At 36.0% G+C, this 17,890-nt stretch overlaps 2 long non-coding RNA genes across 3 annotated transcripts; both read left to right on the forward strand.

The window, feature by feature from the left end:
• Positions 1-3,298: 3,298 nt before the first annotated feature.
• Positions 3,299-4,520, forward strand: LOC110881285. Of its 2 annotated transcripts, XR_002559669.2 has the most exons (4): positions 3,299-3,439; positions 3,988-4,041; positions 4,134-4,217; positions 4,306-4,520. It is a non-coding gene; the product is annotated as an uncharacterized LOC110881285 (long non-coding RNA). The 2 variants fall into 2 exon arrangements; XR_002559668.2 differs by lacking the exon at positions 4,134-4,217.
• A 4,772-nt stretch (positions 4,521-9,292) lies between these two features.
• On the forward strand, positions 9,293-10,519 carry LOC110881286. The gene is made up of 3 exons (XR_002559670.2): positions 9,293-9,438; positions 9,987-10,040; positions 10,305-10,519. It is a non-coding gene; the product is annotated as an uncharacterized LOC110881286 (long non-coding RNA).
• The last annotated feature ends 7,371 nt before the right edge of the window (positions 10,520-17,890 follow it).

Consider the following 17,890-nt stretch of genomic DNA (forward strand, 5'->3'; position numbering starts at 1 on the left):
AACATTAATTTGATTACGATTTATTTTTTTGAAGTAACAATGCTATAAACGCTACTAAACGCTATTATACTAAATGCTATTACATCGCTATCGCATTGCAACTCGAATCGCAATTATTGGTTTTGTTCTATGTGTGTGTGTTATTATGTGCATTACTTGTGTGCGACTTATATATGTTTTGGGGTGATTATTCGCAAACGTAATCGCAACGCAATCTCATCGCGAACTGGAACACAAGTTTACTTTTTGTGTCTTTTGGGAGTTATTTTATTTGTGTAACTAATCGCATCGCTTACCCGCAACTCGCTAAAATGCAATGCAACGCTCAGCGCACGAAACAAAAGTCGGAAAACTAACTCACACGTGCCGTCCAACCGAACGACCATTCGATCGAATGGACATCTGACTGGATGACCATCCGATCGGATGGCCATCCGATTGAACAGCCGTCCGACCCAATCACTTTACACCGCCATTCTCGCCTTCACCTATAAATACCCCTCCTGTCACATCCACTGTTCATTGATGTGACAGCTCCATCCGACTCGTGCACTCTCAGCCACTTTTCTCTCAATTTCTCGTGATTCTTGTAAGTTTTCACTCTAAATATTGTACTTTCAACATCAGCACACACATTCTCATCATCTTCTCCAACAAATCTTACATTTTCACCGTGAAATCACCTGATTTGGGCTGTTCTTGAGTGACGTCACCATGGGTTCTTGTGGACATTGAAGTGTGACCTCATCTCATCAAGAACGGTTCGGATCTGAAGGATTTCCACATGTTTTTACACTAATTTCGTCTAAATCTAAACATTTTCAAAATGTTTCAAACTTTTCTTCAACATCTTTCACTTTTCACTCAAAACCATTAGAATCCGGCCTCGTTCGGTCTCTCTATTCATTCTCTAGTGGAGAACCGGTCTGAGAATGGATTTCTACCAAAGAGACGGCCGACTCATGGGTTGAACATGAAACTCTGTCAAGAACAGTTAAGTCTGGTCGAACGGGGTGATTCCCATCCAATCGAACGAGTTGGACTTGATGTGATTTTCGTTGTTTAACATGCCGTCATGCCGTCTCCGTCAAACCGCAAAACTTTCTAACTTAAAGTCTTCAAACAAAACAGTCGCTCAAATGAATAGCCGTCCGATCGGATGGCCATCCGATCGAACGCCTATTCGACCAGGTGAGTTGTAATCTCAAACACTTAAACAATTTTCAAAACTTCAAAGATTATCAGTTTTCCATCGAATAGCCATCCGATCGAACGGCCATCCGTCCGGATGACCATCCGATAGAATGACTTTATTTATACTACAACGAAAACTTTAAAAGTTCAAACATTTCACAAACACACTCCTTCAGTCGAATGACTAACCGACCGAATGGTCATCCGTCCGGACGGTCATCCGATCAAACCGTCATCCGCCCACCCATCTCACCGACACACTGTTTTACGCACTGTTCAATGCTTATACTGCCGTACTGTGATCAGGCTAATCCCTCAAGCGCTCCCTTCAATCCAAGACTGTGTTTATTTACTAAACACGATCTGTGAGTTTACTCGATCCCTCTTTGCTTAATGCACTTTTGGGTGTTACATATGCTACTTATATCAAATTACGTCGACACACAACGCAACCACTTTTTACACTCTAACCGTTCTCGCATGTTATACGTGATATTCGATGAATGCCTGTATGTTATGTTTACACGGTGATTGTTGCCTGACACCTTAGCAATGATAGTACTATAGTTTGGACTCAGCACCTGTCGTGGACAGGGGTTGTTTAGGATTTTACTTCACGTGTCACAGTGGTGATATGTGTTGCGCATTCTACAACTCGCGGTCATGTCTGTGCATATTTCATTGTTGATAGCTTACTTGCTTCACATTACAATGTGTTACATGTTGGTTATGCGTAAATCGCTTTCGCTACTATATGCTATTAAACTTGTATGCTCACCTTAACACTTTGTGTATTGACTTTATTTTAACATATGTGACAGGTGTTTAAGATGCTTTTATTTGCTGGATGTCATGGAATCAAGTTAGGTGGTCTAGAAACCCACGAATAAAATTTGAGTTATCGGGACTGCTATTTGTCTTTGAGAACAATATCTGTAATAATTGTTTTTCATTATATGTTGATGGTATGGGACGTTAACACTTAAATATATTGTTATTAATAGTTGTTGTGGATTCTCTTGGACAATCTGTTTCGCTCAGTGCCTCACCTTGATGCTTCCGCCATCAGTTGGGGTGTGACACACTAGTCGTCGGAGAAAACAATAAGTCAGAGGAAAGAGAGCAAAGCGAGTTGTGGCGCCAATTTCCGAGGAAGAAGTGGAATCATTAAATGTGCCTCGGATAACCCAAAAAGACTTGTTAATTGAAATAATGATGGAACATTTGATTGACTCTATAAATCTCGATGTGGGATAAGGTGTATTATCTTAAGTCTGAAGATAACTAAAAAAACCTTATTAAGAAGCCCAAAATTTTATTGCCACACAAAGTCAAAGCCCAGCCCAAATGAGGAGAACAGGCCAAAAAAGAGGTACACATTGGATTTTGAGGATTTGTTTCAACTAAATAATCTGCTGGGTTTGGAAAACAAATCCATGAGTGTGACGCAAGATATATCAAAGGATCAGTAGCGTAAAGATAGGAGAACTAAATGGTCTTCTAAATCACAACGGAAGAGAATCGGATATAATCGCAGAGGTGGTGGAGGCTCTAGCGATATCAAGGGGTGACTGTCATCATTTAGCGAGCAAATCTTTATTAGAAATTGATAAAAAAGTGGAAGCTACCACTGATTTGGTTTTGGCGGTTGGTGCGAAATTTGGAAGATCACAGTGCGATGGTAAGGGAGGTAATTATGGAAGGAGGTAAGAATGAGGTGAATTAATGAACTTCTTATCTTTAAATATGAGAGGGATTGGGGGTGATGATAAAGCACTGTGGGTTTGAGGTATCAAAAGTAAAGATGGGATAAGTTTTATTTTGCTACAAGTAAACATGAAACTCTGTCTATGGATCTTATTAAATTTTGGGGTGATAAGAATGTAACACCCCAAAAATGTGTAATGTAATTATTGTGCCTTTAAACATTTAGGTATGTAAAATAATAACTTTAGTGATTAACTAAGTTAAGTAGAATGGACTTTGTGTAGAAAGGATGAAAGTTGTGCTTTAATAAATAACAAATGAAACTATAGGGGTTGAAAGTGTATAATTGAATGAAAGATTGAAAATAAAAAAAAAAGTGCAGTGTGTGTATGTGTATATGGTACGAGAGAGAGGGAGAGAAGGAGAAAAACCTTCTCCTTCAACAACAACAAGAAATTCAGCAAATCAAAGAGGTTCTAGGCCTGAAATTGAATGCATGTATTGAGATTCTTGATCATCTAAGTGTCTCTAACATAAGGTAAGTTGAATTTCATGATTTGATGATCTTTCATGTAGTGGGTTGTAATCAATCCATGAAATTATATGGAATTAAGCATGAATATTGTTTGGAATTATCATGTAGAAGATGGATTATGCTTGAATTTGATTATCTTGATGATTTGAAACAAAACCCATTTGTAGTAATAGGAAGATGAAGTATAATGATCATGTAGGTGCAAGATTTGAACAATGTTGATGTATGAATGTATATGTAGTAGACTATTTATAAATGAAATTGATATAGGATGAATATTATGTGAGCTTAGTTGATTTGATGATCCAAGATATGAATTAGTAGGAATGTGCATAGATTACTTGTACATTATGCTTTACTAGTGGTATGCACACCAAGTGTTTGATGAAATGCCTTGAACAAAGATTTCTATATGACAAAGATGATCTCATGTGTGTATAATGATAGATGATTAGACTTGGTAAATGATAGATTGTTAATTTGATTATGTGGAGAAAAGAATGGGAACGAAGACATGAGATTAAACTATGTTGATTGTAAAAAAAATGTAGGAGTGAAAAAGGAGGAAACGAGCCATTCCGGGTCACAAACAAGGCAACGTAAAGGTAAGTTCCCTCGCTCATAAAATATTATTAGTATGTATTAATTTGAAATGTTATTAACTTGGAGATGTTATCGTGTAATTGTAATGAGTTAGTGTAAGCCGAAAAATGTTAAGGATATGGGTTGAATGAGTTGAATGGGCAATGCGCCAAGATGAGAATTTCATGTTTGGAAGAAGGTTTAAAAAGTCTTATTGTGGTTCGACTAATAATTTGATGTCTTATAAATTTATGATTTAAAATGTTTAATGGTTTGGTTGTATGTAGGAAAGGCTACTTGATCGATGGCACTACTTGGGTCGAACACACTCATGATGCACGCTTCCGCGAAGATCCTATTTATGGTTTAAACTTTTGGTTAAATGTTTTTGTTAAAACGGGTCTTTTGTATGTAAGTCAACCCGGTAGTGGTTAGGTATTAAACTTGTAGTTAAAGACTTGTTAATACTTTATGAAATATTGGGGTATAAACTCTTTTGTTAGTTAATATGAAGTTAAATGCAGAATTTTACTTCTAAATTATTCGACCCGTTTGGTACTTTGCCTAATGAAGTTCGTTAGTCTTTTTTTAAAAGTTTAGACCTTACAAGTTGGTATCAGAGCCGAGGTTTGAGGGATTTAAGCATTAGAGTTAAAATGCTTGAACTCAAACCGAAAGCTCGTATGAAGGTGTGTTCGTTCCGAAGCGCTATGCAAGTAAGTAAATTGTAAATTTTGATTATGCTTATAGTTAGAAATGGGAAGGGATTATGGTTAGTTTACAATAAAGATTTATTGAGATGTAGGGGAATGTTACGGGGGACTCCGTGGGACCGGTTCGGGTCGAAAAACGGCCTGGAAATGAAGTTTTTAAGTTAATCAGCGTCTGCGCAATGGAGAGACCGTCGGCGACGGCCCCTTGTGGCGTCGGCGACGGCACCCTTTCATTCGACGGGTTAACTTGCTGTCTACGCACTTTTTCAGCGACGCAACTTTATACAGGCCGTCGGCGACGCACTCATGTGCCGTCGGCGACGGCACCTCCTTGACTGCTTTTTCCGATTTGTTTGTTTGATATGCGAGGCTCTTTAATTCAATTCTAGTATTCAATTAAACGCTAGGAACATCTCAAATTGATTATGAAACTGAGAATTCATGATAGCTAACATGTTTTAATGATGAATGTGGGAAAGAATGGGAAGTCTCAAACACGAACGAATAAAGTAATTAACGTATTTAGAATGATGTAAAGGAAGATTGGATGGGTTTATGATTTATGAAAATGAATTACTAAGAACAAATGATGTATAAAAAGGTAAGGAGAACGAATGAAAGAAAGAAAGATAAGAAAGGAAAGTAAGCCTACAACTTATAATGGAACATGTTCAATTTCTCTTTCGCTTGGGAACATGTAAGGGCGGATAAGAAATCATGTGACTCGAATTGTGCTATGATAATATGTCTCGGGAATATAAAATTTCGGAAAGAAGGATACGAATGTATGTAATAATAAGTCCTTTGACTTATTGATGGCATGTAGATGATTCGTGATCGTTTTGACCAATTTATAGAATGAACGGAAGGAAAGTTATGAAATTCAGAATGTTAGAATAAATTAAGTATGCTGAAAGAGGGATGATAAAGTATGCGTAAGAATGAAATTTTAAATTGAATAAGTAAGAAATGGTATTGATCTAGAATGTTTTTGTAGATGCAGACAAGAATGTGTGATTAATATAAGAAGTATATAACATTCGTGAGACCGTGATAATTATCACTAGTATGTCCGGTAGAATCGGGAAGTAGGTTGACGTGTGGATAAAAGGAGTTGTAAGACTCTTAAGAAAATGTGAGTATTCCATAAGAATGAAAGGTTTGAATCTGTAGTTAGGTCCGGATCAAACATATAAGAACGAAAGGTATGAATGAAAAGTTTGAATATGTGGGTGAGTACGGATCAAACTTATAAGAATGAAAAAGTTTGAATCCGTATTTGATATACGGATTAAACTTATAAGAATGGAGTATAATAGTGAAAGGTAAAATCCGTAAGCAAGTACGGATCGAACATATAAGAGTCATAAGTAAGAATGAAAAGACTTGAATCCATAAGTATCTGCGAACCAACCACATAAGAAGAACAAAAGTTCAAATCCATAAACAAAGTGGGAATGAGTAAGAATGAGGGAAGGAATGTCTTTCCTTCTCCTACTAAGGTAGGTATAAATATTGTAAGTAAGTGGGGTCGGTAGCCTTGTCGAGTCAGGTAGGGCACTTAACTAACATGATGCATAGATACATACGATGCACTTGCGAGCAAGTGAGGGATAAGTTGCGTTTAAAAAGGGAATAATCTTAACCTATCTAGAAATATATTGACGATTCGACCTTGTTGAAGTCGAACGGGTTATTTGGGTAAGTGTAAGACCAATGACAATATGATGGCAAGGGATATAAAGCTAATTGTCACATAAACAAAATTCATAAGAAACATATTAGAAGTCGACTCATGTGAGTCGGGGTGAATAAGGGACTACGACCCGGAGAATGGCATAAGTATGGATGAGAAAGAAAAGTTGTCCGCGAATTTCTAAAATGGCGAAATGATGTTTTATTAGTATGTTTTGAATTGAAAGTAAGTGCAACACATGACCCAATATATGTGTACAAAATTAATAAATGGCAGATTGACCTTGAAAAGTCAAACTGTAGAAATTGGCATATAATTATGAAATGCAAGAGTCGTACGTAAGAAACGAAGTATGTAATGAAGTATACCAATTTAATGAGAAATTTGTGAAAAAAAAAATAATATAATACAGGTGAGCTAACACCGAATACAACGAATATTTGAATGAAAATAGTATGTTAAAGAATGGTTATGTATTGACCTGTCATAAACGGGTCAAACAAATGAAAATGATTTATTAAGCAACGGTCATGTATTGACCCGTTACGAACGAGTCAAACGAATTAATGTTTTAAAAAGAATCTAGAAAGAGCTAGTATGTAAACAGGATGATTTGATAAATACCATGTTTGAGGAAAACTGAATGAAATGTGCTAACGCTTAATTTGTAGATGAGGATGGTCGAACTCTTGGCATGATAAAACTAGTAGAGTTGGTGAAAAGATGCACACGAGCGGAAGCTCATTACATGGATGGACGAGATCAATCTAGTTTTTGACACGCGCTCCCGAAGGGGGGTGGACTGAACTAGGACACGAATCGTTGTTTATGTAAATAATAAGGTTAGTAAAGTATTTGACTTATGAATGTTAAATAGAAAGTTACGGACGGAATAATGTCTCCATACGTACAAATGTCAACACGAGTATGACGCGGTTGGAAGGTTTGACCTTTAGAGGTCAAGAAAAGAACGAAATTCTTAGTTCAAACTCAATGTCATTAATCAAGGCGTAGCCGTGCATAGCAAGTAATAAAAAAAATGAATGAAATGAACGAACAAATCATGGTGACCCGAATGAAGTTATGCGGAGATTAACCTAAGAATGTACTTTATATCATGTAACGGTAACAAACCTAAAACAACGTTAAACTCTCGAGACAAGTACGAATGATTAAGAAGGAAATAATGGTTGGGTTGTGATAACTATATCAATGATGAAATGTTTAAGAGAAGTTAGGATGTGAGATTGTATGAAAGACTTGACATATGTGAATGAAATATGATAATAATGTAATTAGTAGTAACGAACTTGAAGAATGTGCTATAAATGGAACTCGTAACAAGAATTCGGGTTGACTGTATATTTTGGAAAAGATTAAGCGTTAGGGAGTTGTACATTGTACTTGAATGAGTGATACTCGTCATGTGTTATAATAATTACTTAATTTGCAATTAAGAAGTGAATATGTGCTAAAAGTAAAACAGGTGAATTTGCTAGTGAATGAAGATGTTATGATTATGTTAATTGACTAACCTTGTATGTGGTTGTCAAATGTAAGATAATGAAAGTATTAACATGTGTAAAATTGATTATGTGTATTGTGTATGTAACTAGGAGATTACATGGTAGTATGTATTTCACTAAATGGGTACGAAAGGTTTATGGTGTCATTAGCATTACCAACTACATCGATATGGACATATGTTCCTAAGTCGGGAGTTTACATACTTGATCGTTGACTTTTCAGAAAAGTCAACGAATATGAGAATAGTATGATTAGAAATCCTAATATGATTGTAAGAACAGAAGGATTGAATGATGCATGATGGATCCTTGAATGTTATACTTGATGATGTATATTAAAATTTGCGTGAATCTAGAATGATGCATTGTTGAATCTATGCCTTGTGCTTGTTACAATGATAAGTGAAAATGCGAGATATGAACTTGATATGATTGGTGAAATATAAAATCTTGTATGATAACGAGAATGTGAATGTGGCGACATGTAAGGATAAGCATCATGACAAGATGACACAAGCACAGAAGGCAAATGGGTCAAAAGGAGGCGAGGAAGCGATCACAAATACGAACGCCTAATGTAAGTGACTATCGATCTCGCTTCTTATTTTGTTTAGATAAAGTTATCTATATTTGAATAACTGAAATCAAGTAAGGATGCACAAATAATGGAATTGCTAGGATGAGAATGGTTGTAAGGGTCGCTCGATGTTAATCCGGTAAAACCTCAACGTAGGGGCAAACGGGTCAAAGTTGTTAGTAGTAAAAAAAAAAAGGAAGGGAATGGTGCGCCTATTATAATAGGGTGTTCCAAGGAAAGTTAAGTGAATGTGCATGCACAGGATGTAATTTAATGTGTAAACCGAAATTGAATGTAGTAAGACATGAGTGTACGCGTAGACTAGTATGTAAAAGAATCACACGCATAGGTGTTGTGATTAGCATTTGTTTAAACAGATTTGAGAGCATGTAAATTATACGTAAGAGTTCGAGTAGTAAGGTATGTATGTTCGTAGTAGGACTATTTATACCCAAAAGACTTGGACTACGTAATGTGTATGCGTGTTATTAAACTGTACGTATTCAGGTTTCGAGGACGAAACCTTCTTTAAGGAGGGTGGACTTGTAACACCCCAAAAATGTGTAATGTAATTATTGTGCCTTTAAACATTTAGGTATGTAAAATAATAACTTTAGTGATTAACTAAGTTAAGTAGAATGGACTTTGTGTAGAAAGGATGAAAGTTGTGCTTTAATAAATAACAAATGAAACTATAGGGGTTGAAAGTGTATAATTGAATGAAAGATTGAAAATAAAAAAAAAGAGTGCAGTGTGTGTATGTGTATATGGTACGAGAGAGAGGGAGAGAAGGAGAAAAACCTTCTCCTTCAACAACAACAAGAAATTCAGCAAATCAAAGAGGTTCTAGGCCTGAAATTGAATGCATGTATTGAGATTCTTGATCATCTAAGTGTCTCTAACATAAGGTAAGTTGAATTTCATGATTTGATGATCTTTCATGTAGTGGGTTGTAATCAATCCATGAAATTATATGGAATTAAGCATGAATATTGTTTGGAATTATCATGTAGAAGATGGATTATGCTTGAATTTGATTATCTTGATGATTTGAAACAAAACCCATTTGTAGTGATAGGAAGATGAAGTATAATGATCATGTAGGTGCAAGATTTGAACAATGTTGATGTATGAATGTATATGTAGTAGACTATTTATAAATGAAATTGATATAGGATGAATATTATGTGAGCTTAGTTGATTTGATGATCCAAGATATGAATTAGTAGGAATGTGCATAGATTACTTGTACATTATGCTTTACTAGTGGTATGCACACCAAGTGTTTGATGAAATGCCTTGAACAAAGATTTCTATATGACAAAGATGATCTCATGTGTGTATAATGATAGATGATTAGACTTGGTAAATGATAGATTGTTAATTTGATTATGTGGAGAAAAGAATGGGAACAAAGACATGAGATTAAACTATGTTGATTGTAAAAAAAATGTAGGAGTGAAAAAGGAGGAAACGAGCCATTCCGGGTCACAAACAAGGCAACGTAAAGGTAAGTTCCCTCGCTCATAAAATATTATTAGTATGTATTAATTTGAAATGTTATTAACTTGGAGATGTTATCGTGTAATTGTAATGAGTTAGTGTAAGCCGAAAAATGTTAAGGATATGGGTTGAATGAGTTGAATGGGCAATGCGCCAAGATGAGAATTTCATGTTTGGAAGAAGGTTTAAAAAGTCTTATTGTGGTTCGACTAATAATTTGATGTCTTATAAATTTATGATTTAAAATGTTTAATGGTTTGGTTGTATGTAGGAAAGGCTACTTGATCGATGGCACTACTTGGATCGAACACACTCATGATGCACGCTTCCGCGAAGATCCTATTTATGGTTTAAACTTTTGGTTAAATGTTTTTGTTAAAACGGGTCTTTTGTATGTAAGTCAACCCGGTAGTGGTTAGGTATTAAACTTGTAGTTAAAGACTTGTTAATACTTTATGAAATATTGGGGTATAAACTCTTTTGTTAGTTAATATGAAGTTAAATGCAGAATTTTACTTCTAAATTATTCGACCCGTTTGGTACTTTGCCTAATGAAGTTCGTTAGTCTTTTTTTAAAAGTTTAGACCTTACAAAGAACTTATGAATGGATTTTGTGGCTTCTTTGGGGCAATTGGGTGGGTTGGATTGCTTTGCTTGTGGGATCTGGGGGTGTTTGAACACTATAGCTTGCTGAAAAGCAGGGGTTTTCATCTAATAAAAGGTAAACTTAAAGGTAGTGGGGAGAAGCTAAACGTGATGAATGTTTATGCGCCTCAAGGGATTATAGCGAAACAAACTTTATGAGGGTGATATTGAGTTTGAGTTCTTGAATAATTTAGGTTTGTGGATCATTATGGGAGATTCTAACGTGGTGCATTTTCTTGAAAAAGGAAAAACTCCACGTTTAAACCTTCATGCGTGCGTAATTTTAATTCTTTCATTCACAACTTTGGTTTGTTGGAGTATAACATGATTGGTAGACAATTCACATGCATCTGGGATAACCGGAGGAAGCTGAGTAAAATCAATAGAATGCTCGTATGTTCGAGTTTTTTTTTAATAAGTGGCTGAGCGCTTGTCTTAGGGTTTGTTGGTGCAGTCATCTGTCGTCTTCGTCTTAATGTCGAGTCTCAGTCTTGTTGCGGATCCGATCAAGTATGACATCACATGTGACATCACCTTGATGACATCACATGTGACATCATGATTTCATCAACATCACAAAAGATTATAACATGCACGTTTGATTATGAAATAGAAATGTGAATGTTCACTAAAGACAAAATGAAAGTTGGTCCAATAATATGTTGCCGATTGAAGGATCCAATGAGAGTGAACCTTTTGAATATCCAATCGGTTGAAGACAAGCCCATATTGAAGCCCAACAACTTGAAGCCCACCGTTTGAATGTAACCATTTGTAATATGGTGGCCGTTTGAAACAGTAGTTGTCCGTTTGAACATGTGGTCGTTTGAAGTTTAGTGTTCGTTTGAGAGTTTTAAACGGTTAGGTGTCGACTATAAATAGGTTGTTTGTCTTTGTCATTTGTAACGGTTAAGAACAGTGATACCGAGGTGCTGCCGGTATTTCCTCTCATTGTAAACACTGTAAATTGAATATACAAGAGGATTAAAATGTATTTCAAGCTGTTTTGTAGTGCGTTTCTTAGTTTCCGCCTCTGAAACGTACGAGAGCTCTTCCGATCGACTCATTCAGGTCGCTACATGATCCTACAATTGGTATCAGAGCTCAGGACGAGGAGTTCTTGCCATATTCAGCTTGAAAATCTCATTTTCTACACATTCTTTCATAAAATCGGTAAATTTTACGGTTAAAATCGACTCAAAATTTCACACTGTGTTCGGATTTGTCAATTAACAAAGCCTTAGAAGTTTCAGCTTAAAATTCAACGTAAAACTGATAAAATGGCCTAAAAACTGTTGACCGTTTGAACGAATCCTGTGACTGACCGTTTGAAACAGGTTTCATTGTTTGAAAATTGTCTGTTCCGTTTGAAAATTCAGTTCTATCGTTTGAAAGTGTTATCCTCCGTTTGAAATATTTACATAACCGTTTGAAACTGACCGCTTGAAAACGTCATGACCGCTTGAAAAAGTTCACCGCTTGAAACATTAAAAATGATAATGTGATAAGTGTCAGATCCAGGTCTCGTAAATTGATACTAGTGTGCATGTGAAATGAAAAATGATGCCTAAATGGTATTTACGGTTCAATTGTTTGACATTAAGTGGCCTTGCATGTGATTAAAGTTGGGAAACGTGAATGTTTTTATTCGAAGATATGCATGTGAATATTAAATGAAATCAGTATGCGTATGGATCAATTTAGCGGCCCACTAAGAATTGTTACATGTCAGATTAGTGTTTTTTGAGGTCAAATAGAAATTTTTCATCTATACAAAGTTGTCAGTTAAGTGATTTTAGGTCCTATCAAAATGAAGCTTTAAAGTTTGGGCGGTCAAATAGGTTTTATTATCTTTGATATTGTTGGCTTTTGTCATGTCAGTCATTGCATGTGATTTTTTTTCGACTCAAATCACTCGAAAGTTTCAGTTAACAATTGGAGTTTAGAGCTGTGTTCTTTCAAAGCCCATATTACCTGGTTCATCAGATCAACTTCATTCATTCGGTGATCTCACTTCAACAACATTGAAGTGACATTATATATCATTGGATTCGTCTTTTCGAGACGATTCTAACGGTGTAATTTAGTAACCACTGTTTTCGGATGACTTTTGTACGGTTTTCTCAGTCTGTTAACGTTAAAATGTCAAACATGTCTACTTTGAACGAGTTGTTGAAGATGGAATTACATCGAGTCGACACAGAGGATAACCTGGCAGATCTTTATACTAAAGCATTTGACAGGGCTTGCTTTGAACACTTAGTCGAACTCAACGGGATGAGGAATCCTGAATAACTGGTTTTTCATAAGAATTTTTGTAAATAGTTTACTGTTTTTCTTAAAAATCAAAAATCAAAAAAATTGAAAAATCAAAAACATAAAAAAAAATTGAAAAATAAAAAAATGAGTTATCACTGTGTGAAAAGAAGAAATGATAGTACATCAGCAAGTTAGACTGTCACACTGAAGTTGAACCTAAATTGCTTAAGTGTGATAGCAGCTTCATCATATGATGTACCAGTAGGCAAAAAGCATGAAATAATCAACTTACCAATGTGATATAAACTTAAATGAACTGAATATGAGTGGGGAACACATCAGTGGTGTATGGTTTAATGACCTTAATTCTTAAGTTGATAGATTGCCAAAATCTGAAGTTTTGGGTCTTTATACTGTTATTTCAACTAGGGATATCTTGGCTGTCTGTCTGTTAGAACTAAAATTGTACATGACCCCAGGAAAGATAGTCACTTGGAATTAGCTCATTTCTATTTGAATGTCTGTATATTTCCCGATACACACAATTTTGATCTGATTCTGAAATCCTCTCTAAAAAAAGTCGTGTACCTCCTCTGCTGCATCCAGATATATGCTGACCTGGAGGTGCTAGGCAACGACAGCTTCTGCTGCATCCAGATACATGCTGACCTAGCTGTTCGTTGTCGCACTATAGATCTAATACACCTGAAAGAGGCCCTCAAGTGCCCAAAAGAAACCCAAGAAACTTATATCAAACTGAGAAAATCTCATTTGATCTGTATATTATACCATCTCTACTAAAGATCTATTCTGTTCTCTTCTCAACCTATTCCCAGTTAAGATTTCAGAACTCTGGATTGGACTTGTGAAATATGTGGTAGGGAAGATACTTGCATGATAGAGTGTGCTGTTTATATTTCTAGGATTTGATTAGTATTTATTTGGGTGTTCATATTTAAACAATCAAAACATGATAAAACAAATTATATGCAGACCTAGACACAGTCAGGATATCTTAAAGGATGAATTCAGTATACTCACCTTCTACGATGAATCTTTGTGCATACCTTGATCGCGGGGGTATATCCTGAAGTGGGACACACTAATATATCAGATATAAAATTACCTTAATGTATCATATGGTAATGGTACTTGAAATGTTCATGCATTTTGTTTAAGTGGACAAACATACTGGTAATCGTCTTGAACTGCTTTTCACTAAAAATTAAACAAAGAATTATCTAATTGTGTGAAACAGTTTGATTGTGCTGATAAGATCTTCTTACCAGTGATTCTCACAAAAATAGAGTGTTTATTGTTTTTGTTATTTACTTGCTTTCAGAAAAATATAAAAATCCAAAAATAGTGTCTTTTTCTGTTTAAAATTCTTAACGTACGGAAAACTGTTATTCTTGGAGGAATTGTTACCGATAGGAGGAGACGGTGTTAGAAAGTGAGTTCAAAATTTTAAAACCAGGCAGGTTCTTCAGTGTTGGACAAAAAGTTTTGCGTGTTGGTGATAAGTTGAAAATGCTTAATCTGTGATACAGTTTAACTGTCTCTTGAAAAATAATAATTTATTTAACTTTGTTGAAAAATTCTTATGGTTTCTCGAGATGTTTGTTTTATAGTATACAGATTGAAGCGGGTTGTTGCTGAGAAGTTGCTGTGAAGTGTGAAGATGAGAGTTTGATTGGATGCATGGTAGAACCTCCTTTCTATATTGCAGACAAGATTGAAGAGTTTGAAGATTGCTGTGCAAATGCTAAACTGGAGTTTACTCAAGCGCTAACGTGTTGAAGATTTGGTGATTGGATGCATCAGCTTAGGGGGAGTCTGTTGCTGACAGAAGCTATTGAAGCTGAAGCTATCCAAAGACCAAAGACAGTGCAAGACTACTTGAAGATTGCAAGAAGACTGAAGACAAAGTTTTGACTCAAGACAAAGTTTTTATGAAGCTATTGTCAAGGGGGAGTTTGTTGGTGCATGTTTGTGACAACAGCTTAGATTTGGTCTTTGGATATCTTGTAATTAGTTAAACGATAAACAGTTAGCGGGTTTAGCTTTGTAATAGTTAGTTGTAATGTTTGGGCTAACTAAACCCAAAGAATTGGGTGATGGGGGTCGAATTGGGCCTGTCCAATTCGCAGCCCATGATGTTTGACCTAGCCCAGTTGTAAACCTTGTGTTATATAAACAAGGTTAGACATTAGGGTTTAGGTTAATCAGCCAAAACAATATTTGAGAGAGTAATTTCGTGAGAGTGCTTAGGGCTTGGACGAAATTGTGTTGGTTAGGGTTTAGATTGATTGTAATACGAAAGTTTGATAATCAATAGAAACCCGGTTTGATTGGAATTGCTGTTTCTGTTTTCTACACGTTTTCTGCTTATTCTGATCAAGAGGATTCCGCACTCTTGATTGGAAAGACGATTCTGTGAAGATCCATACACATCAAGGGGACCTACATTAAATAATCAAACCACACGTTAATAAGGATTGCAGGTATACAATCCACTTAAACCCAACCGCCAACTTCCAAGCCCTTATTCACAATTCATTTAAGTTCAAGTCGTATAGTTATCTATGGATCTCACACTCAAAAGACTACAACGCCACTTAATCCCGTTTCAATCTTATTAGGCTAAGAGATTATAATCTACCGTCTTATATAAAAAAACTCTTATGTTATTCCGATTAAATTTATGATGGATAAATGGATGATGTTGCGAGCCTTGCATGCTTTTATATACGATCAGTTTAGCGGACATACCCCACACGAGTCACCATCCCCATGGTTAATGCCATAAACTTCACATATTTTTTATAACTCCACCTAGAGAGTATGTACCGCATGAGTCGCTGTCCCCGCGGCAATACCATAGGCTTTGTTTTCCTCTTTTTTTCAACATGTGCTCAAATGAATGGATGGAATATTTTTTAGGCGCCACATTGTTTCGGATTTGCTTTCACAAAAAGAAACAGGTATGGCAATTTAATCGGAAAAACTTATTTTTTTTTACTTATGACGTACCTCTTATACTCTCCACAGTTTCAGCTTTGTCACAGCTTCTAAGGCGAGAACCCACAAGATTCCTAATTTTAAGGTAATTTATACCATTCCTAAGGAACTCTTCAACTGGCTGTGCCTACCCACATATCCTAAATTAGAAGCATGCTCGACCGTTTATTATCTCATATATATAGTAATCGAATGTCAACGATCTGATTATACCTATCATTTTCCATTATTGCAAAAACTTTCTCGAAACAATTTCTATTTATTCAATTTTTTTATAATTTTTTTACTTTCTTTAATTATTTTTTAATTTTTAATTTTTATGACACGGCATTAATACTAATACTAACTAAGACACACTAGACGCTAGTCTCCCCTCCCCACACTTATTTCCTTCATTGTCTTCAATGGAGTGAGAAACTATCTACGGCACACTATAATATAAATCAAAATACTAAGATAAATGGAACAGACTCCCCTGATTTAACATGGTTAAGTCCTCTGAACCTTGTTCCATAGCAACCGTATAGCATTTCATTCGCGGTCGCGTCAACATGGAATGCTTGTCTTGAAATTGTTCGAAGCACTTTCGTCCAAATGGAGATTGAGTATGGACAAAAACGATTGAAACCTGCAAAATTATCACCCACAAGCTCCCAAATAGGTTAATAATGAAGATAAACGAGCGAAAACAAGTTCGACGAGCAACCAAACCTCCTCAGACTTCCCCACACTTGTCCCGTTCATACACAAAAACACAAAAAACAAAAACAAATGAAATAAAAACAAAACCTGGGTTGCCTCCCAAGAAGCGCTAAGTTTTAGATCTTTAGCCAGATCATACCTGTTAAGTCATGATGGGCGTGTAGGGTGTTTGCAATCTCTCATTTTCATCAATCTATTCATCCACAACTTCGAAACACCATTCAACTTGTTCAATAACCAGCTATTCACCTCACACTTTTCTTCTTCTCCATCCATTTCTGTGCTTCCTTCCCTTTCTTTCTCCTGCTCCTCCTCGGTTTCTTTTTCTTAACCTCTACCAACCTGTCAATCATAAAACATTCTTTCTCGTCCACACGACTCTTCTTTTCAGAAGGTTCATACTTGTTAGCAACAGGTTTGGTTGAGTTTGAAAATACTTTTAAAATCGACTTTTGATCCCCCCAACCTAAACCTGACCGTTCCTTCAACATAATGAATAATAGCATGAGCAGCAGCTAGGAACGGTTTACCCAATATAACAGTTGGTTGGTTATTTTTAACAAAATCAAGTATCAAGAAATCGGCCGGATAATAAAACTCCCCAACTTTCACAGTCACATCTTTTACAATCCCCCGAGGATACGTAGGAGTTTGATCAGCCATCACCACCATAGTTTCAACTTTTTGCAATGGCCCAACTATATATTGATCATATAAACTTCCCGGTAAAATACTCACACAGGCTCCAAGATCCAACAAAGCACTGTCTAATTTAAAATCACCTATTTGTATTGAAATAATAGGCGCTCCTGGATCTTGGAGTTTCGGGGCCGGGAAGGGTACCCATTAAAACGGCGTTCACATGAACGGTATCAAGTTGTTTAGGCAACTTGTGACGTTGTTTTCGGGTACTCAACTCTTCAAAATATTCAACGTGATCAGGACTTTCTTTAACTTGTTCAAGCAATGGTTTATTTATTTTTACCTTTTCAAAACTTTCCTAACTTTCACCCTCAGGTGATTTCCGCTTACTTAAATTTTTGGGTGCAAATAAAGCCATGAGGATTGGAACCTTTACATTCCCATTATCACTATCTGAAAACGTTTTATTTAAACCATGTTTAGACTTTATAAAACTTCCCATCTCCTGATCACGTTCACTCTCATTCTCAGACTCAGTCACATCCTCTACCATACCCTCAAATCTTGTGGTGCCTAAGTTTCAACAGT

This window comes from Helianthus annuus, chromosome 7 (genome assembly GCF_002127325.2).
Source record: "Helianthus annuus cultivar XRQ/B chromosome 7, HanXRQr2.0-SUNRISE, whole genome shotgun sequence".
In the NCBI taxonomy this organism is placed as follows: Eukaryota; Viridiplantae; Streptophyta; class Magnoliopsida; order Asterales; family Asteraceae; genus Helianthus; species Helianthus annuus.